Genomic DNA, 22572 nt, shown 5'->3' with positions numbered 1-22572 from the left:
GGGGAGGAGCAAGATGCTTCTTCCCCACCTCAGCCACAGCTCCCTTTCCTCCCACCCCGTAGGCCTTCTTCCCCATTCTGACCACAGCAGTAGGGATGCAGAGACACAGACTGGGCAGCCTTTTCTGCACAAGGGAGGCCCGTCTCACCATCCATCCTTCCCTCAAAATCTGGCAGTTCGACTGGAGAACTGGCTCATCTCCTGGAGCACCTGCTGAAGGCGATGAGCCATTTACTCAGTGGCAATGAGCTGAGCCATCTAGTTGTTGGGGGAGAGATGATGGCAAATTCGGCAGCCCTTGGGGTCTTGCTAAGGCTGCCATGCACCTAGCTGAGGTCCTGCAGAATCACACCAAGAATGCTGCTGGCCTTAGCTAGGGCATGGGCCTGTTTCCACCTCAGCAACACCCTCTAATCTGTTGCCCTCTGCCCTCCCTATTGACCCAGCCCTTTTTTTTTGTCATGTAAATTGTTTTTCTTCTTAGATAATCCAACTCTTTCCCTTAATATTTTTTTTTACTGTAAATAGTTTGTAAGAATAGTTATTTTGAAAAAAAAAATTAACCACAACAGTGAGTGTGTCCTTTATTTTATTTGGCTTCTGCAATGACAGAGGAGGTTGGGGGGGAAGAAAGTGGAAGATAGGAGATTTTACTTAATGAACAGTTTAGAAAAGGGAAGGGAAGAGAGGAGGGGGGTGCTGTGATGAACACAACTTTCTTATGACAAGGGAGGGTTGGGAGTGGAAGGGGACAAAAGTAAGGTGATTAGAGGCAAGAGGTCAGACTGTGAGAATAATAAAGACAGGGGGGGAGGGAGTAGGAGAGAGACTAGATGGGGAAAGGGGTTTTGGAAGAGAGATTACCTAGTTACAATAGGGGTGAGGTTAGTGGGCAGAGAAGATATATGGTTCCAGTCTTGCTTGGGAGAGGAGGGGGAGGGGGTGGGGAAGATGGTTTGAGAGAAAGAGTACCTTAGGTGAATAAAATATTTAGAAATTTTTGGACAGAACCTTTAAATAAATAATCAAGGTGAATCTGTGCAAGTAGTTTATTTAACATTAAGTAAATTAACGATGGTCAAGGATGGAGAGGTTTCGGCGAACAGATGAGGCTTGCAATAAAAGAAGTGTCGGCACCAGAAGGAAGTGAAGGAGCCAAAATTGCCATGTACGCGTACAGCAGTGATGAGCGGCAACAATGACATCCACCTGCAAAGAGGAGGTTAATAAACAAATGAAAACATTTAAAAATCATCATGAGCAAGTAATGCATAAGAGAAAGAAGAGAAGAGGGAAAATGGTAGAGGGGGAAGTATAAAAATGGGGTAGGTGGGATAGTTGAGTACCTAGAGAAAGGAGGGGATGAGGGGTTGGAGAATTTATGAGTGGCAAGTCTGCACAGAAGAAGGGAGAGAGAAAAAGGGGAAGGGATGGAGGTTTGGGAGAGTGAGCACCTAGAAGAAAGAAGGGGTAGAAAGGGGGTAGGGAGCAGTTGGATAAATTGTCATGAGTAAGTCTTGCATAGAGAAGAAGAAGGGGGAAATGGTAGAGGAAGGAAGTGGGGAAGTAGGAGTGAGTACCTAGAGAAAGGAGGGGGTAGGAGGTGGTGAGGTTACCACTACTCACTAGAGATGTGAATCGTGTCCTCGATCGTCTTAACAATCGATTTCGGCTGGGAGGGGGAGGGAATCGTATTGTTGCCGTTTGGGTGTGTAAACTATCGTGAAAAATCGTTAAAATCGTGAGCCGGCACACTAAACCCCCCTAAAACCCACCCCGACCCCTTAAATTAAATCCCCCCCCCCCCCCCACCCCCCCCCCCAAATGCTTTAAATTACCTGGGGATCCGGCGGAGGTCATTCAGCGGGGGTTCCGGACCGCCGCTGAACGACCTCCTGCACTCGATCTCCTGCCGGCGCCATTTTCCGTACGAAAACGATTGCGGCCAAGAAATCGCTCCCGGAACCCCGCTGGACTCCCAGGAAACTTTTGGCCAGCTTGGGGGGCCTCCTGACCCCCACAAGACTTGCCAAAAGTCCAGCGGGGGTCCGGAACGACCTCCTCCGTCGAATCGTTTTTGTCTATGGCCGCCGCCATTTTGCGGCGGCCATTTTGAAAAATGGCGCCGGCTGAAGACAACACGATTCTATTGAGGGGGCCGTTCCGGACCGCCGCCGTTCTGGACCACCGCCGGATCCCCAGGTAATTTAAAGCATTGGGGGGGGGGGGTTCGGGAGGGTGGGGGATTTTAATTTAAAGGGTCGGGGGTGGGTTTTAGGGGGTTTTAGTGTGCCGGTTTTCCTGCCCTCCCCCTTCCCCCGATTTACGATTTTTTAACGATAAATCGGGGGAATTGGTATTGTATCGTGGCCCTAACGATTTTTTGACGATTTAAAATATATCGGACGATATTTTAAATCGTCAAAAAACGATTCACATCCCTACTACTCACATACAGCAGTGAAGAGCGAAGACAGGCCAGGCACTTGAGTGTGAGAGAAGCATTCACAACAGCTAGAGGTGAACTAGCTCATTGTTCATACACACATACAGCAGTGACAAGCAAAGACAGGCCAGGCAAAAGCAGAAACAAGGAGGGAGAGAAGTCTGCAAAGAAACGAGTCTTGCAGGTGTGAGTTCCGTCAGCACCAGAAGGGCGTTCATAAGAAAAGAAAAAAAAAGAGGAAGAAAAATTTCTATCCAAAACATTCTCCACAATAAACTTCCAGCTCTAGGAACCCAAGAAGTGATTAGATCACTGGAATTTTAAAGTGATCACTGGAATTTTAAAGTGATACCACTCACGTGTTTAGAAGAAATGAGTGACAGTGGAGAGATGACCTAGTATTCGAAGATTCAGGAGGATGGAGGCATGTGTGAGGAGAAGAGACTTGAATATGAGAGAATCATATGCACCAGCTAGAAGTGCAGTAGCTCATTGTCCACTTCTGCATACAGCAGTGACAAGCAAAGACAGGCCAGGCAGAGGCAGGGAGGGAGAGAAGTTTGCGAAAAGGTGAGGCTTGCAGGTGTGAGGTCCATCAGCAACAGAAAGGCATGCAGAAGCTGTTTGCCCAACTCCACATTACAGCATGAACGAGCAATGAAGTTCACATTCTTTTTTGAATTGCTTTTTATTTTGTAGAATGCACTATCATCTATTTCTGGCTATCCTGATTACCCTCCCATCCCCCCCGCCGAGGCCTCTACCTCTACGAGAGGAGTTATTTTGGTTGGCTGAACTGTTGCTTGGTAGTTTTGCTGAGCTTGCAAAGTAGCATTCAGTTCTCTAATTTCAGTACATAGGTCCTGGGTTGAGTGTCTAACCTGCCTTTGCATCCTTCTAACTTCTTTGTGCAGCTGCTTAATCTCATACTGAATAGCCCTCCATCTTGCTGACATATTGCCCTGAATCTGCTCCTGTCTAGCAATGAGTTCTGCTGCCAGATTCTCCGCAAAGGCATCCATGGAGGTACTTGGAGTCTTCCTCATTACCAGCAGAGGTCTCTTCGGCGGCAAGGGGGCTGCCACCCCCAGAGTTGGGTGATGTCTCCACCCAAGTTAGATTCAGCTCAACATTATTATTGTCATCTTGCGATTCCCCAAGAAGCTCACTAAACAGCATAAGAGATGCATCCTGCAACCCCCCATCTGGAGCAATGGTAGAATTTTCTGCCTCTGCTCCTATCTCCTCTATAGCAGGCTCCTTCATCTCTGCAGCAGTTTCATCCACCTTTACACTATGTCCACAGCCTGCATCTTCAGCATTAGTGTCAGTCCCTCCTGTATGGACCCCTGTTATGAAGTCACTTTGTAGCGTGGCCTTTATCAGACCTCCACTTCTGTTAGCTGAACCTCCCATGGTGGCCCTCCTCCTGTCTGGTGCTTGGACCTTTCTATCTAGGCCACTTTGGCTTTTACTGCCAATCTAGTGTCACGCCCACTGATATTTTAATTGTTCGACTGACCTGTTTGCCACAGAAAGGCTGCTGACATCTTTGACTATACTGTCCCAAATTCCTCTCTTTGCCCTGATGGAAGTCTTCTGTCCAAAGAAAGCATGGTAGTTGTCACACAACTTCCTGACAAGCAGATCTTTTCTTCTTTTGAAAAGCATGCTTCCCTCTGCCCACCTTTTCTACTCCACATTACTGAGACCAGCCTGCAGTTGCCTCTCTACCTCCCTGTCCACTACTCCCTCTCCCATCTCCCACTCCCCCACCCTGTGTGCGATCTCCTCCACCCACCTTCTTTTCCCTCCACTCCCCACCCCCAGCTGCACCTTCAAACACTTGCACATCCCTCTCCTCCTGCCCCATTTGCCCTCCATGACAACACTCACCTGAGACAGATGCCATACTCCTCCTATCCATCCTTTCCCCACACACTTGCCTCTCATACATATCCTCGCCCTCAGACAACCCCCCTCTGTTACACTCCATTCTCAAAAACTCTGTACTTTCTTACCTAGAGGGCAAAAACACAAACAGCAAAACAATAACAAAAAATACTTTGCCAAACTGCAATCACAGACAATAGACAATGGGAAAGGGAAAGAACAATGAATAAGCAATTAGCTCAAAAAACGCAGCAATCAGCAATCAGAGAAATAACTCCTAAACCTGCTGCTAGCCTCTAGACACCTCCTACTCCTACCAACTCCAAACTATACCCATGCCAGACTAATGTATGTATGTGCATTCTAGCAGAAAAGGGGACTCTCCTGTGATTATTGATATGTGCATACACCAATCACAACTCTGAAGATCATGTCTTTGTACAGAACTGATATAACATGTGCTACAATTTCCCATTCTCTGCTATACAGTCAATGTTACATTTTGTGTGCTTACCAATGCAGCCAATAAAGCAGGCACTGCTTTTACTACTCTTAAAAAAACAGCCATTATTGCTACCATGCAGTGTAAATTATCACCCATGAAAATATTTGCCAGGTTTTCTGCAGCACACAGTCATTCAAAATATTAGAAATATATCCGGGGGGTCATGCCTTTTGCTGAAAAAGGATACCTGTTCACTCGCTCACTTTTATGCATGGATTATCGGTACGGCCTTTTGGCATGGATGCTTTTTACATAAGGCATTACCATGCTTATGTATGTTCATTTCTTCATGAGTGTGCGGATTTCTGTGCACAAATCATTTGCGTGGTGATCAAAACCCGCCCTCATAACTAGCACCTGTTTTGCCGCAGGTCTTATTACATCGGCCCCCAAGAGTTTAATTATCCCGTTGCAGGTCACTAACAGATTAATAGTGAATATACCAATAAATTTAAAGGAATCTTATTTACACATTGCTACACACTTAGCAACCTAAACTTAACTAAGAACTCATCAAAATTAAGATGAAGGCAGCAATCCAGCACCAAGAGGGGAGCCTTCTGGTCTTCTAAATCAAATGTCACATGTATGATTTTTTACCCGTTAGTGAGAGGTTGTATGTGTGCATCCGATGCAAAGAGCTCCTGGTTCTCAGAAAATGAGCCCAATCCCTGGAGGCTGGAGTGGCAGATCTGCAGGAGCTGAGGCAGACAGAGAGGTATATAAATGAGACCCTCAGAGACATAGTAGCCAAGACCGAGCCCTGGTGTAGCCTGAGAGGAGGAAGGTCTCCTGGTCAGAAAGCATCAACCTAGTACCTCAGGAAGTGATCCTGTAGCAAGGACCTGCTCTCCAGGTGATGCAATGTCCTTTCACAATAAGGATGTGTCTCCCAGGGCTACTGCCCAAGAGGGAAGGGTAAGGTCAGTTGACAAAGTTGCTGATTTGATTTTTTTGCAAATTGCATTTTGGGCATTTTTAGGCTGGAGGAGGATTGGAGAAGGGCCCTGATATGGGTGGGAGGGAGGGAGAGAGTGAGCCTCTGGGGGTGGCACCATAGTAAGCAGCTATTTATGCTACTATAGGAGGCCCACCTAGTAACTCAAGGTGAGGTTTAGGTAGTAGTGTAGGGGTTAGGGGCCACTTTGACATGCAGAGTGAGACCTACAAATAGGACAGTACACTCTTGTGAAGATTTGATGTCCTTTGGAGTGAGGAAACTCACAAAGATGAGATTTATAAAATGTTCTCTCAACCTAGCTTGATGCTACCCAGGTAGAGAGTCCAGGTGGAGCGGACTGGGAGGAAAAGCAAGTTTGCTTACCATAAATGGTGTTTCCGTAGATAGAAGGATGAATTAGCCATGCTGTCTGGGAGCGTCGATGTGACCGGGAAATAGGCGGAGTTTCTCTCAGGTAGTGACAGAGTTTTTAACTCTGTGTGTCTGCGCGGTCGTCTTCCCACGCGATTCCATTTTTTCTCCTCAGTTTCTTTGTAACCAAGCGAGGTGTATGGCAAAAAAGGTGTTAAGTAGTAGTGGACTGTCTATGGAGGTGGGAGAAATTGCATGGCTAATTCATCCAGCTATCTACGGAAACACCATTTACGGTAAGCAAACTTGCTTTTTCCCATCCTTAGCAGGCTGAATTAGACATGCTGTCTTGGAGTCCCAAGCTCCCGGGTTGTGTCTGTATAGGGTGCATTTTAAGTTCAGGACGACAACCCATAAGTAGAGTAGACAGTCCTAAGTTTTAGTATGGTTTGACAAGACTGCTGTACCAAGTGTAGCGTCTGAAGAAGCTTGTTTGTCAATGCAGTAGTGTGACGTGAAGGTATGAAGAGAAGACCAAGTTGCCACTTTGCAAATGTCCAATAGGGGAACCTTTCATAAATGGGCAATTGATGTTGCTGTGGCACGTATTTGGTGTGCCTTTGGCTTGCTGCTAAGTTGGTTAGCGCGTTTGACGTTTGTTATAACAGAATTCAATGCATTGTCTCAACCAATTCACTATGGTTGTTTTAGAAACAGGCTGACCTGGGTTGGTTGGATTGAAGGAAAGGAATAACTGAGATGGTCAGGATAGAGAATGTGTTCTCTGCTTGTAATAGGCCAAAGCTCTTTTACAGTCCAATAAGTGCAGAAGTTTATCTTGGTCATTATGATGAGGCTTTGGTTTGAAGATTGGTAGTGTAATTTGATTAAGATGGAACACTGTAACCACTTTTGGAAGGAAAGTGAGATGAGTGTGGAGAGTGACCTTGATATGGTAAAATTTTAAGTAAGGAGAATAGTGAACTAAGGCTTGTAGTTCACTTACTCTCCGTGCTGATGTAATTTCTACAAGGAATACCATCTTCCAGGTTAGGTACTTTATGTGGCATGAATCTAAAAAATCAAAATGAGAAGCCATGAGCTGATCTAGTACAACGTTCAGGTCCCATGGTACAAGAGGTTTCGTTATTGGCGGCTTCACCTGTAGAATGCCCTGCATGAATCTTGAGATTAACGGGTGATTAGAAATTGGAAGACCATTATGATAGTAGTGAAACGCTGCAATGGCGCTAATATGCACTCGAATTAAAGTGTACGCTAGACTGGATAGTTAGAGCATATGGAGGTATTGAAGTAGCTGGGTTGATGTAGATGAAAAAGGATCTAATTGCCGTGGCTTGCACCATTCTGCATAATGATGCCATTTTCCCGCATAGCTAATTCTAGTTGAGGGTTTTCTTGACGCGAGTAGTATGTCCTCTAGATTTGGAGAGGCTTAAGTGGTTTAATACTTGCCTCTCAACCTCCATGCTGTCAGATGGAGGGATTGGTGCATTGTATGGAGGAGGGAGCCTCCTTCCTGAGTTAATAGTCATGGATGATTCTCCAGGGAAATCGGTGGGTGTATGGAGAGTCGCATGAGATATGCATACCATGGTTGACTTGGCCATGCCGGAGCTATGAGGATCAAATCTGTGATGTCTTGAATACATTTCTGAATTGTCCTGGAGATTAGCGGAATGGGAGGATAGGCATACAGCAAACCCCCCGTACATGGAATGAGGAAGGGGTCTGGAGTGTAACAAAGTTTGCTTGGGTAAATGGAGCAAAAGGTTTGTGTTTGTCGATTGCTTTGAGTGGAAAAGAGATCAATTGTTGGGAAGCTCCAGTGTTGAAAAATATTCTGAGCTACTTTCTGATTCAAGGTCCATTCGTGTGGCTGAAATATTCTGCTTAGGCGGTCTGCTGTGACGTTGTCCAATCCTGGAAGGTAAGTAGCTTGAAGTGTCACTCCATTCGCATTCGCCCACAAAAGTATGTGAAGCGCTTCCCGACATAGTGTCCATGAACCGGACCCTCCTTCTTTGTTTATGTAGAACATCACAACTTGATTAAACATAAACATATGGATTGTTATGAGAAACATTGGCACAGTTACATAACTTGGCTGACTAGCAAGGAGCCGACTCCTAACCATCCTTCGGGGTAAAGGTGTAAGGAATCCATTTGAACACGCTTCTAGTGATGGCACCCTTCTTTATCATATATCTACGCTTATATACACCAAATGAACAGTAGAATAGTAGAACAAAGAACATTGCTCTCTCTATACAAACTAGGCATGGGGAAGGAGAGGGGAGGGATGGGAGGGTACGGTGGGTTTTATTCTGTTAAAAATGTGGGATGCCAAGGTGAGATTTATGAATCCTGGTTTAATGGATAATTTAGAATATACATGTATATTTGTTTACATTTGTGCTCCTTAAATGTCATAAGCTTCGGCCTCGTTGTTGTACTTTGGCTATCTTGAAAATTATAAATTTAAAAAAAAAAAGAACATCGCAACTTGGTTGTCTGTGTATACGATGAGGCTTTTGTGCCGGGCTCAGTTAAGACCTGTCAGGTAAGTCCAGGCCCAGAGTCCTAGGTGAGTCAGGAAGGGTGGTCCGAAGGATCATGGAGACCCTGGCTAATTTTATTGGGAGCAGGAAGGGGTCAGAAGGCCCATTTGGGTTTTTTTTTTGTTTTGAGAGGCATGGTTAATGGAGTTTTTTTCAGTTTTGTAAATGAACCATAAAACATTAAACAAACCATAAAAGTAAACAAAAAAACCCAAATCAAAAAAAGAAACTGAAAAAAAGTTTTTCACATCCATCTTTACAATACATCATTAGGTCATTTTAGCATTGTAATTGCATATGACCATATTAAGCATTTTAGGCATTTTCTGGATACTAATCATACAGAGTCTGATCTCTGCATGCCACCTGTGAGCCCTAGGCTCTTTCCCCAGTGTGAAATTGATGAGGAATATCACAAAACTGTTGGCTAAAGGCCCTGAGATCAAGAGCTGAACATAACTAGTGTCTACATTTTCAGAAATATTTACTGGTACACCAGATCCATTCTTTCAGTCAAGCAAGCTTGAATTGTTCAAGATTTCATATACATTTGAAACTGGAAGATCCTGAGTCATGCAATAGCAACTTCAAAAGCTATGAAACAAACATGTAGTAACTACTAGCTATCATAGACAGCAAACACTGTTCCCTTTTCTGCACTAACTAGTGACAAGACTGCCCATATACACGTCTGTATACTAGAACTAATAAAATAGCATAACAGATTTCAAAATCACTTAAAAAACAGAATTGACACTTTGCACCTCTGAAATTGACCTTTATAAACAAATCCATATAAAAATATGAAAAAGTTCTCTACAAAAAAGCCTGTAAACATGCATATATGAACTCTCCATATACAACACTGTTTTCACAATATTTGCTTTTGCTTTGCTCTATCACTTTACCACTGAGGATCCTCTTTGATTCTCCCATGCTTTTTTGAACTACATTACTATTTTTGTCTCTACCACCTCCTCCAGAAGAGCACTAAAGATATTGGACAATATTTTTAAATGCTCTGCCCCTCTAGAAATTATGTCTGCATGTTAATCTTACTTGAAACACCATTATTTGTATATGAACCCTTTGGGTTGCTGTATGTCTTCATTCTGTATAGAATTCTTCAGGACCTAAAAGTTGTGATACAAGTGATACACTTAAGGATGATCTCAAAATACGTAGTTATGTAATATATCCTTGGAATCTAAAAATAATTTGTTTTGGGGAAATATGTTGGTATTACCTGCATTTTGATGCTTTGTTTTGATTGTCTCTAAAACATGTTTGATTCCATTTCCAGTACAATACCTATATTGACCCAAAGCATTGACAGAAATTAGAATGTGGCCAGCCCGGTGGCTCAGTGGCAATGTAGTAAGTTCTTGATTCTATTCCTAGATAAGATCTTCCATATCACATGCTAGCTGGGGCTAGGGATGCTATGGAGGTAGCATTCACAAGCCTTAAGGGGGTAAGGGAATGAGTAATAGTCATCAATAAGAGCAACACCAGCTGAATGAACTTAGAATGCATGATACAGGATTCCAGATGAAGATCTGGTATATAATTCTAGCCTCAGGACTTTTGCTGCAATTACAAGACTAGGAAAAGAAGAAGGGTCTATTAAAATAGGATAAAAATCACCAGGTAGTTCTGAATAAAGACTCATGGTATCAAAAACCCAGCATAAGTTCTGATTGTGCTGGAAGAATTTAATTTAATAATTTTTATTCTGCCTTTTCCAGCAGTCACTAATATAAAGCAGATTACAAATTACTTGCCAAAAAAATTATTATGTTCATAAAATTATTACATTCAAGAAATTTAATATAAAACACTGTGAAACATTAAAATAATTATACTTTAAACATTAAGTAAAATCAATAAACAAAACAAACAGCAAAGATTATATTATTTTATTTATTATTTATTTCGCCATTTGTAGCTCACACAATCCACAGTTCTCGAAGGGTAACAATATATACTCATAATCAATATGGTGTAAACTTTACAAAACATACAACAAAATTATAATCATTACAAAATAAAAATGTTAAAAATATAACTATTAAAAAAAAAACCAATTAAATATTACAAAATAAAAAAAAACAAGGAACAGAAAATAAAAAAACTATAGGAAGATTACATAGACATGTTAAAAGCTTGTTTGAAACAAAAAGCTTTTTACCTGTTTTGTAAAGGTTACATAGCACTGAATGTTCCTGATCTCATCTAGCAAGCTATTCCACAACTGCAGGCTGACAATGTAAAAAGCTCTCCCATCGTCTCATCAAGGCAAGCCTGGCATATAGTCGACACCCCCAATAGATTCTGACCAGCAGATCTTAAGTTACAGAGCGGTTAGTATATTTTTAAAGCTGAGTTTACAAATATTGGAGTATTTCCCCTTAGAGACTAATGGATCATTGTTACGATTTTAAATTGGATTCTCCATTGTATTGGTAGCCAGCATAAATCACACAGTTCTGGCGTGATATAGTCATATAATCTAGTGCCAGTCAATAACCTACCTGCTGCATTCTAAACAGTCTGCATATGTGGGCATCCCGTCATACAAGGCATTGCAATAGTCTGTCTTAGATATAACTAAAGAATGTATTATCATCTGGAAATCAGTAGCAGTTAAGAATGGTTTTACTCCATGTAATGCCTTGTACTTAGTGAAAGCACCACTAGCTACCTGCCTTATTTCTTCTTTTAAAGATAAATTAGATTCCATATGTATCCCCAAATCTCTTACTACCAACGAGATATCCTAAATGCCATCTAATCTCACAATATGATTAATCAATTATAAATAAAATATAGCTTGAGCAATCTATAACCTAATTACCAGAGCCCTCTAATTTAAAAACCTGGAGTTCCATATTCAAAGGGTTTCTATAACTAAATTCAGGACTTATCCAGATAAACAATGGGTTTTGAAAATCATTCCAGTTTCACCACCCCCAACTAATTTGGCTAAGTAGCTATCCAGCTAAAAAAAACTAGCCAGATAAATCAGGAGAGGGCCCAAGTCTGCAGAGCCATGTTATTTGACTATCTTTGCTGATAATAAGCATTATCTGGCTAAGGGGTATATTTACTTAACTGTGATTGCAATAAAAAATAAGAAAGTTTGCGTATTATGAGAATTAAATCTTACATGATAAAACGTGTTTACCGCATCACATGATAATTCATCATTTCACACAAATGTTTATCGCTTTGAATGAAATTGATCCGCTTCACGTGATTTTTTTTTTTCTTTATATAAGGCAACTTCCTTGAGATTCTCCTTTGAGGGTATGTCAGGCACTGAGGAAGAGTGGAAACTGGTAAGTAAGAGAAATTTGATGGGTTGGCTGAGTAGCAATTTGATTACCCAAGTGCTGTGTCTTTTCTTTTGTTTATTTCTTCATTGTTTTCCTTCCCTTTTTTCTGCTGTCTTTTCCTGGATATGTTTTGTTTGTCTTGTTTGTTTGTCTGTCATTTTGTGTTTAGAGTGTGGAAGAGGGTGTGTGCATTAGAAGTGTGAAGATAAAAAGTGACAGAAGTGAGAGTGGGCATGACAGGCATGTGTATGGTGCAAGTGAGGTTAGGGAGCTGAGGCAGATAAGGAGAGGATGACTGCTGAGAGAGACCGAGGGAGAAGGAAGACAAGAGTGTTAGAAAGGAGAGAGGTGGGTGAAAGGAGAGACAGAAGCATAGAAGCAGGGAGAATGGGAGTGTGTAGAAGGAGAGACATGGAGGGGAGTGGACAGGAGAGTCAGGAGGGAGGAACAAGGCAGGAGAGGCCCAGAGAGACAAGAGAGAGAGTGGGGCAGCAGCCAGAGCAGGTGTGGGGTATGAAGAAAGGCTGGGAATCTGGGAATGAGAGTGAAGGATGGAGTGACACCTCACCTCCAGAAGAGGCAACCCAATCATCAGGTAACAAAGGAGAGGCAGCATCTGAGAAATCAGAAGTTCACCACCAAGGACAATGAGTTACTCTTCAAGGGTGTCCTTGCCAATTACTTAATGTGGTTCAGCAGCCAGGCAGCCAAAACATCTAAAGCCGCAAAAATTGTCATCTGGAAGATTGGAGATACCATATACAGACACAGCAGAGTGATGAGGACCAGTGAACAGGTGTTGCATTGCTTTTGAAACTTGAAAGTCCTGCTGAAGGCAAAGGTAGCAAGCAGAGGAGGTACACAAAAGAGACATGCCCTATAGAAATGATGCCAATGGAGGAGCGGCTGATACAAAGCCTAGGGTCTGATGTATTTGAGGGACTGCCAGAGAACTTACACTGCACAAGAAAGGACAAGTAAACTTTACAAATAAAGGCAGGACTGTTTAGGACATCAGACAAGAGTAATTCTAGATACTTATATGTGCTTTTACTCTTTTCCATAGGCCCAGCACTAAAACCCCAGGACCAAGCACTTAGCAGGAACAGGTAGAACAAAAGGAGCACAGTGAAGTGGAGGAAGATCAAGCTGCAGAGGAGGAAGTGTCTAGACAACTAGAGGAACCCCATCATAGATCTCAGGAGGGGCCAAAGGAGGAGGAGGGCAAACACAGCCTTCAGTGGCACAACAAGGAGACCCAGAAGCCACCCAGTAGTTCCAGCATGCAGCTATTGAAACCCCAAGACATCTCCCAGCCAGCTGACAACCATCAGGGTACCCTAACTTCTGCCAGGAGTCTCAGGACTGGTTAGCCAGTTGCCAACACCAGAAGTTGGAGTATAGCAGGCACCTGATCTAACAACACAGATTGCTAAACAGGCTGGAAAGAATGCAGATAGTTGACATGAGAAATATCAGAGGCGAGCTCATGCAGCAGAGGCGAGCTCATGCAGCTGAGGCGAGCCCAAAGAAAGTAGACACAGGTCATAAAAGAACAGACCACTATAGTCTCACATGTGATTATTGATTCAAAGGCTGGCACCAGTAAAGGAAACAAGATCTCCACAGAGTATGAAAAGAGTTCCTGTATAAAGATCAGGCCAAGCATACTGTTCATTATGGCAGCCACACTCAACAATACAAACAGTGCTCTCATGCAAGATTGGCAGTCATTCCAGCAGGCAGCCCAAAGTCTGGCCTTATTGCAAATATCAGCACTAAGAAGCATTCCTCTGCTGTCAGAATGGACCAGGGTCCATGATCAAAGAGTCATGCAGCTACCAAGTAAACAGGAGGAGGAAAATGCATCTGAGGGCCTGACCTGTGGAATCAACAACTGTAGGTGCCCTGAAAAAGTCAGCAGGCAGCTGGGTTTGTCCTGGCTGAAGAGTCTCTTTGCCAGGCAGATGAAAAGTTGCCTGTTGGGCCCATCCAGGCTGAAGAGTCCCTGTGCCAGGCTGCTGCCATATAGTCTTAGCCTTCAGACTATTTAGCCTTCCCTGATGCTGATGAGAGTGCAAGTCTCAAGCCTCAATGGTCTGGCCTTGTGGCTGCAGTAATCAGCCTCCTGCCTCCAGTCTGCTGCCTCCAGTCACCAGCCATCTGTCTTCAGAATCCCTTTTTTACTTTGCTGCCTGGCCCACTTTAGGGTACTTTCTCAAAATGGACTGTCTAGGGCCTTACATTGCTGATTTTTGTACTTGTTGCATCTGCTATTCCTTTTCCTGCGAAATGTTTATATTGGGTTGCAACTTCCATATTCTGTACTCTTTACTGTAATCACTAAGGATATTTATTCATTTGAAACAAAATAGGAAATGTCAATGGCATTTCCTATTTTGTTTCATAATGCTTTCAAAACAAAAAGGAAGAAAACCCAATGAATTTTTTATTTACTTCCATTTCTTTTTTAAAATTAAAAAGAAAAAAAAAAACTCCCTCTGGAAACCCGGAGACTTTTCTGAGGCCTCCTGGTCTTCCATTGGGGCCAAAGTACCAGGGTCTCTAATCCCCTCTCCTCCCCCGTGCGACCCCTCACCCTCCCAAAAAAGCTTTTTGGGGCCAGAAACCACCCCAGCTCTCATTTACCCTGTCCATAGAGGTCCATCATTCTAGTGGGGGCAGGAGGGATGCCCACACATCTCTTGCCCCTAGGTCCTCTGCATTTCAATAGCGGCCATACTAGAAAAAAATGCTGGCCAGCCCTTAAACATCACCATTTAACTTCCCAATATGGCGCCGGTCTCAGAGCCAACTGGCACCATTGAAATGCAGAGGAAATAGGGGTTCCTCCTGTCCCCTAAAAGGTTAGATCCAAGTGGATGTTATAAGTCAGGGCCAAGGTGGTTCCCAGCCCCGAGACTTTTTTTTGGGAGGGGAAGGGGCTGCATGGGGGCCAGTTTTGTTTTGTTTTTTGTTTGAGGGGCTTTTTTTATTTTTATTTTTTTTTTATTCTGGAAAGGACAGAAACAAAATAAACATTAAATGAAATGTCAATCATGGGAAAAACCTCAAAAACCAAAGAAAAAATGAAACAAAGTTTTAGAGGCTGAACATCCCTAGTAATCAAAAGTCTGTGTAAGGATAAGATATATGATATGTCTATTTATATGAGCCCTTTGTGACATTGGTTGTAGTTTCATACAAAAATTAAACCTGTTCTGTCACTTTAGCATATCTACTTATATATCGTCTTTTTTTTTTTGTGAATTGCAAAGATAAACTCATACCAATATCTGTGTGACTACATGTTGATGTCAATAAAGTGGTCACATTGCTCAAAAATAAGAGCTGGTGTTGTGTGTTTTATTTCCTTTAACTTATTGTTATTTGCACTGTTTCGTAAGGCCTTCCAGTTCACTTAGGTTACATGTTCTGCTGCAGTCCAACCAACCAAATACCTCTGGTCAAGCCTTGATGCCTATTCTAACATGCAGTCAGCGTCTATGCTACTGGCTTTGTCAACTGGCATGTTGGCTCTTGTTTCAGGAGTTATAGGCCCAAAATATTAGAGATAACACTCTCTGTACAAGCCCTATCATCACACAGTCTTAAATCTGGCCCAGGGCATGGAGACAATGACTGCTCAACACTACCAAGAAAAAAGTTTAATTTTCTTTCTCACTTAGTTCACACTGGTGTACTCGTGCTTTGTATATGCTCTGGGGCCTCAAACACTTTTAGGTTGGTGTGGTGGGCCCACGCTACAGTAACCTATATTTGCCCCCATCACCATTGTCACATCACCCCCAGCTCTGGATACTAGCTACTACTGCCAATTTCTTACAATGTTTAATATTAGGCATTCATTCTTACATGTGTTATTAACACACAATACATAACACAAAAATAATAATAAAACCGTTCGATGAATTACTGGATGCAAGAAAACCAAGCATAGTGGTAAATGAGTAGCATATAAATAGTATTTCTAATGGAGGTGTCTGAACTAGCTGCATAATCTATTGTATGCATGAAGAAAAAGAGAGACAATAATCAAGGACCCAAAAATGTATTAAAAGACCCAGAAAATGTGACCCACACATTCAGTAACTGTCCTAAGTGGGCATCACTTACCAGCTTTCCTGGAACCTTGGCCGGCATATATTATACCTTAAGAAGCCTGAAAGTAGCGGTTTGTCACAATGCTAATTATATGCCAAGTATTTGGGTTATTGGCTCTCCGCAGTCCCTACACATCTACATAACATATTGGGCCCAGTTATTTTCATGTGATTGATAGAAAAGCTGCCACCAGTAAAGGTGACAAGAACTCTCCAAAGTATGAAAAGAGTTCCTATATATCAATCAGGCCAAGCATTCCATGCACTATATATGCCAAAATGTAATATTGGCTGCATCAGAGATATAAAAAGTTTGAAATACAGTGCAGTCGCCAAGGCTGAAGGAGTCTAGAGATCAATCAAGATGCCTTATGATCTTTTGTAGCTCAACAATGGTTACCTAGAGCAGCACTTCTCAACTGGTGTGTCGCCAAACACCGGCATGTATGTCACATCTCCTGGTGTCCCACTGCCCGTTGTACTTTCCTTCTCCCTTTTTCCAGCCCCCGCGGGCCAATTGGAAGACTCCTTTCTTCCTACCCCCACTGCCCAATGGGCAGCCTCCTTCATTCTGCCTCCCCCACGCAGGCCAATAGGAAGCCTCCTCCCTTCTACCTGCCAGTGGGAGTAGGAAGAAAGGAGGAAACCTTTGATTGGCCGGTGAGGCAGGCATCGCATAGCCCGGGGGTGGAGTGGGAGGAATGGTGGTATTGAACCCTGATGAAGCAAGGCTGCCACGGGAGCCCATCCCCATGGTGGCAAAAAGGAAAACCCGACCCCAACCAAGCAAGGCCACCACGGGAATCCATCCCCGTGGCAGCGAAGAGGAAAACCCGATCCCGACGAAGCAAGGCCACCATGGGAGCCCATCCCCATTGCGGTGAAGAGGAAACCCACCCCCAACGAAGCAAGGCCACCACGGGAACCCATCCCCATGGCGGCGGAGGAAACCCGACCCCGACTGAAGCCACCACGGGAGCCCATCCACATGGTGGCGAAAAAAGAAGGCAAGCCAGAGTATAGCTGTGGCGAAACTGGAGCCCATCCCTGCAGAGAATGAAGAAGACGTTTTTGGTGACACTTTGTGTGTGTGTGGGTGTGAATGAATGCCTGGGTGAGAGTTTGTGTGTCTGTGCGTGTGAATAGATGCATGGGTGAGAGCTTGTCTGTGGGAATGAATGGGTGAGAGCTTATGTGTGTGGGTGTGAATGAGTGCCTGGGTGAGAGATGGTGTGTCTGAGGGTGTGAATGGATGCCTGGGTGAGAGCTTGTATGTGTGGGTGTAAATGGAAGCCTGGGTGAGAGCTTGTGTGTATGGGTGTGAATGGAAGCCTGGGTGAGAGCTTGTGTGTGTGGGTGTGAAAGGAAACCTGGGTGACAGCTTGTGTGTGTGGGTGTGAATGGAAGCCTGGGTGAGAGCTGGTGTGCATGGGTGCAAGAGCATCTGTGTGTGATTGAGAGCTTGTATATAAGAGAGCATGAGTGTGATTGAGAGAGAGACTGGTCAGGGAGGTGATGTGTTTCTGTGTGAGAGAGAGAGACTGGTCAGGAAGATGACTAGTGTGTGTATGTAAGAGAGATACTGGTCAGGAAGATGACTGGTGTGAGAGAGACTGAGATTGGTCGTGGGGTCTAATTGAGGGTGTGTGTGTGTGAGAGTGATGGGTTGTGGGCACTAAGGAAGAGGACTGTGAAGACACAGCTTCAGCAGCCCTTTCTGCTTCTGGTGACTGCTATTGGCCTGGAAGGGAAAGGAGTAGGAGAGTTGCTGGGGAGGGTAAGTAAAGGTGGCTTTTTAAATTTATTTTTCTTGATTGACTGGCATTTTAATTATTGGGTATTATGCAATGTCTGCTGTTTTGAAATATTTTATTGATATTTGGACATGTTTTAATAATTTTTATGAGTTTTTAATTGTTGGATATTATTCTGTTCAGCAGCTGTTTTGCAACACTTTTAGTATAGCTTTACAATTATTTCTGTGTGGGGCTCTATAGCAGCTTGGCTTATTCTGTTTTCCCAGTAGGAAATGTATTAGTGTTTAGGGCCTGGTTTAATGGTTGTATTTCTTAGATAGGGTTGTTACTGTTTGAGTGTGTTCCATAATACAGGTGTAACTTTGTGTGGGTTAGTTTGTGTGCATTATTGCAAATCCTGAGAGTCTGTTAGGTGCTGTATTTCTCTTTCCATTTCTCCAGGTATGTTGTACTACATGCAGAGTGGCTTTTTTGGTTTTCCATTCCAGTTTCTGTCTCCATATTTATAATTTGTGGTTTTTCTCTTCTTGGTGAAGGTCAGTTCTGGGTGTGTGACCGAGGTGAGGTATTTTACTAGCATGTAGGCATTTGTATCAATCTTATTTGTTGTGTTTTCTCAATAGGATATACATTAGTGGTAAATTACTGTTTTTTCATAAGGAAGGCTATTGTGCCTGGTAGTAAAGGGAGTTTGTTTTGCTTTTACTGAGATGTCATCAGAACCAGAATATCTTTTTTGTATGGCGAGTTGTTCAGGGTATTGCCCTAGATCTGCTCTGCACTCACTGCTGAAGGTTGAGGGGATTCCTGTGGATGCAGAGTGCATCCACAGGAACCCCCAGTGTAGCCCCATGATGGTCACATGTTCAGTGTGTCACGCATGTGAGAACCATCTGTCAGGTGTGTCTCGGCCAAAAAAAGATTAAGAACCACTGACCGAGAGTTCCATATTCAGAGGCATTTAGCCAGATAGCTCACTAGTTATTTGGCTAAATGAATATATTTGGATTTATCTGGCTAAATTTTAGATTATCTTAATATCCAGCTAAAATTTGGCCAGAAAAAGTCAAGGCATCCTGGATGGGTTTCCAGGAGGAGCTATGTTAGCTAGATAAGTTATCCAGCTAACTTTAAGATAGCCCTCTATATTTCTTTTATAGGAAAGGGTAGCTAAAGGCACCTACAACAACTGCACACCAAATGCTCTATGTTGTGACTGCAGACTGTAGGCTTCCACTGAAAGAGCCCTCTTTAATTGGGGGGTTGTGAATATGGACCATCTCCCCTGGTACACAGTATACAAAGTTCCCCTTTATTAGAATGGTCTAAGTGCCATTACAACACTACAAACTCCTTCATCTACCCAGTAATCTTTGAAGTAACACAACGGCCAGAATCAATAATACAAGTTACCACACTAACACTCGTTGAACAGGAAACCAGCTATAAGAACCTTCAAAATCGTGAAATCATAAAGTGGACATCACTGAGGCAGTAAGGCAACTATAAAATATTAAATCTAAGCAACTAACTAATCTGTTATTTGGAAATACAATTGGAAACATTGCATAGCCTTCACTGCAACAGATACAAACACAATTTATAAACACACAAGTAACCTCTGTCACAAATGACAACCAAGGATGGACTAAATCTTAATACAAGTAACAACTATGTTGCATAAGAAAGATGTTAAGGAAAGTCAATGTGGAACCCCTTCAGAAATATGAAATGCTACTGAACTGAGCATTTTTCCCCTAACATTGCCTCAAGTGCATGCCTTGTTCTAATGATGTAACAGCCATATTACTTCTAAATGATAACTTTTTTTCTACCAAACACTGAAAATACAATGTATCATCCTCTGAAATAACATTCACATTAGCTCTAGCTTGTAAAGATAAATGTTAACAGGTCAAAGGACATAAAATAAAGCAGACCTGGTACAAAAGGTTTCTGCAGCTATACCAAAGAGTTGGACTTGTAGTAAGGCATCCTGAAAGGTGTCATCTAGCTATACTTAATGAACTTCTTTGAGCAGAGTTACTTTCTATACTGTAATCTCTTATGGAATCTAATGTAGTCATCATCAGATTAATGCATTGATGCCAGAACAAACTGCTGCAGTTATTTTATGCCTCCTCTATAGAGATGCCCCATTGAGTGTTTCTAAGCCCTCTACATGTGGTGCCAATTAAATGATGTAGGTAGGGGCTTGTCTTCCATTAAATTACAGAAGTCTGTAATAATATCTTGGTGCATTAAGCATAAATATATCCTGTCATAATCGCATCTGACAAGTGCTGCCCATTTATATTTTGTACCCAGGCAAAGTAACAAACTTTTGGCTATCATGTACAGGCATATGAAATCATATTCCAGGTGGATTCTTACTCTGCAGAAGGTTTCGTGGCATTCAACACACCTGACCTCTTCATGTATCCAGAAGGCTAAAGGTGCACTCAGACTATAAATTAAAACAGATAGCTAACAGGTACACAGCATTGCTTAATACATGGGAGTACATGTACCTTTACTAATGCTGTCTGGCAGCCAGCTAGAGCTGTAATGCATGAATAACTGTAATTCACTGGTGTGTGGATGTGTGTGCACCTGATTAAGACTAAGGGGCATTCATACATATACAACTACATTCACTTCATATGAAAGGCAGTCTTAATTATAATCATAGCCCATAGTGCAGATGGTGACACAGCAGGAATCCCAAACCATGCTGTGAAGAAAAAAAAAAAACAACAAAACACATAACTCTTTAGGATTACTGAAAAAAATAAATTTACACCCAGAATCTTGCTCTAGATCTTTTCAGCTGTGCATTTTGTGGCTAAGGACAGGGATATGGGTGGGTCCAGGTAAGAATGGATCACAAATGTTAGCCATAATGTCGTATAGAGTTAGGATTCCAAACATCCAAAAGCACTTGCTCACAAATACCATAGTTCCATAGTTGAAAGGCCAGCTATTTGAAAATAAGGAAGTCATCACTAGTTCTGACCAACATCCACCCAGTCTCTTATGAACTGTAGAAGCATGCCTTGCAGGGCCTGACAGTGGCAAGAAAACATATGCAAATGTGTTCATAGCCACAAGTATGCCTGCTGTATTTTCTTGGACAAGTGTGTAAGGTACTGCTATGAAGATTATAAATGACTGCTTCACTGTAAGGTGAAGGCTTGCCATCTTTAATATATTGTCCTTACAGACGATATGTAATGTATGTCATAGGGCCCAAGCCTTAGCATTGCCTAGCATACAGTTGTCTTCTATTCCAACCTATTATAACTCTTTTCCCTGCCCTTTATTTATCCCTGAAGTTCACCTTATACATAGAGACATTTTTTCCATATATACACATGAGGATCAACTCATGCAAAACCCAAAACAAGTAAAGGACTGAGAGATGGAGAACTTCAGTACAGCAGTGACTTAGCATTGTTGTCTTCAACAATACAAGAAGGCTCTGACCCAGTTTACAGGCAAAGCAGTGCTCTATTATTCTGTGATGAACCTGGTTAGTGGCTACCATCTGTGTGGTTTCCCCGAACATGCAGGGTGATACACTGGATCCTCCTGTAGATCCCAGATCATTGTCAGCTGGAATGCCATATCAGATAGCTATAATGTGAAACATATAACAGGTCAGCATTATCTCAGCTATAGTGTGAGGGGTCATACTGTAAGACTCCCCCCCCCCCATACTAAACATCAAAACAATTTTTAATACACCAAAGATATGTTTGATGACTGAGCGAGTAAATGTGAGTGCCTTATTGTACCACTTCTTTGTTGGTGTGTTAGGAAGAGTGAAAGGGATTAAAAGCCATATCCAGCAGCCATATTCAGCATCAGCTATACCACATAGAGTTGGTACGGATCACACTGCCAGCTTAGATTTGACAATTGCCAACACCATTATGAACCCAGTCAGAGTAAGACCAATAGCCATGCTTGACAATAACTATAAAAATACTCATGACAAAGTCCATTGATATCACACAAAGTCATATGATTTGAAGGACAACTATATATTAGATCTGTCAGAGGAATATTGTAGTGGGCATATATACTAGCACACAAACATGCACCCATGCTCTAAGATATGAAACAGTATGTGCATATGCATTTCTGCGTACATTGTAACTGTTCAAAAAGAATAGATTATTCATTGTTCATCTGACACCTGCCAGTTAGCAATAAAATGCAACTTCTGCTATATAGAAAGCCATGAATTCCTTTGAGAAAAAGCTCATAAACTACGTTATCTTTCATTATCTTCTCCCTTATAGCCAATCCAGCAGTATGTGCCTTCCACACTGAAGGTCTTGCATCTCTTACCATCACCTTGAGTAGAGGTACATACTTGCTGTTTGTGACCTGACAACAAGAATGAGAGACCCACCCCCCCTCTGATGTCACTGAGGACCATGACGGACATTAAACGGCGCCATAACACCGGGTGCCTGCGCACAGGGATGCCACACACCATCACCACCGGGCTCCCTGAAATAACTAACAGTGATGATAAAGACAGAAAGAAAGAAAAAAAGGTGAAAGAATCCATCTGGAACTGAGAGGGGAGGAGTGGTGTGTGATC

General features: G+C 42.6%; 1 protein-coding gene and 1 long non-coding RNA gene across 2 annotated transcripts in view; one reads left to right on the top strand and one right to left on the bottom strand.

Moving 5' to 3' along the window:
- LOC115085457 overlaps window positions 1-15396 on the top strand; it is a 30142-nt gene extending 14746 nt beyond the window's left edge. Inside the window, exons 2-3 of the long non-coding RNA XR_003854850.1 lie at window positions 12020-12079; window positions 13143-15396. This is a non-coding gene — a long non-coding RNA (uncharacterized LOC115085457). The remainder of the gene's footprint in view (window positions 1-12019; window positions 12080-13142) is intronic.
- Window positions 1-22572, bottom strand: part of ZFHX4 (zinc finger homeobox 4) — a 779821-nt gene that overhangs the window by 662735 nt on the left and 94514 nt on the right. The window lies entirely within an intron of this gene.

Source organism: Rhinatrema bivittatum, chromosome 2 (genome assembly GCF_901001135.1).
Source record: "Rhinatrema bivittatum chromosome 2, aRhiBiv1.1, whole genome shotgun sequence".
Lineage (NCBI taxonomy): Eukaryota > Metazoa > Chordata > Amphibia > Gymnophiona > Rhinatrematidae > Rhinatrema > Rhinatrema bivittatum.
The sequence above is the reverse complement of the archived record's forward strand: the minus strand, read 5'-3'. Positions and strand labels throughout refer to the sequence as shown.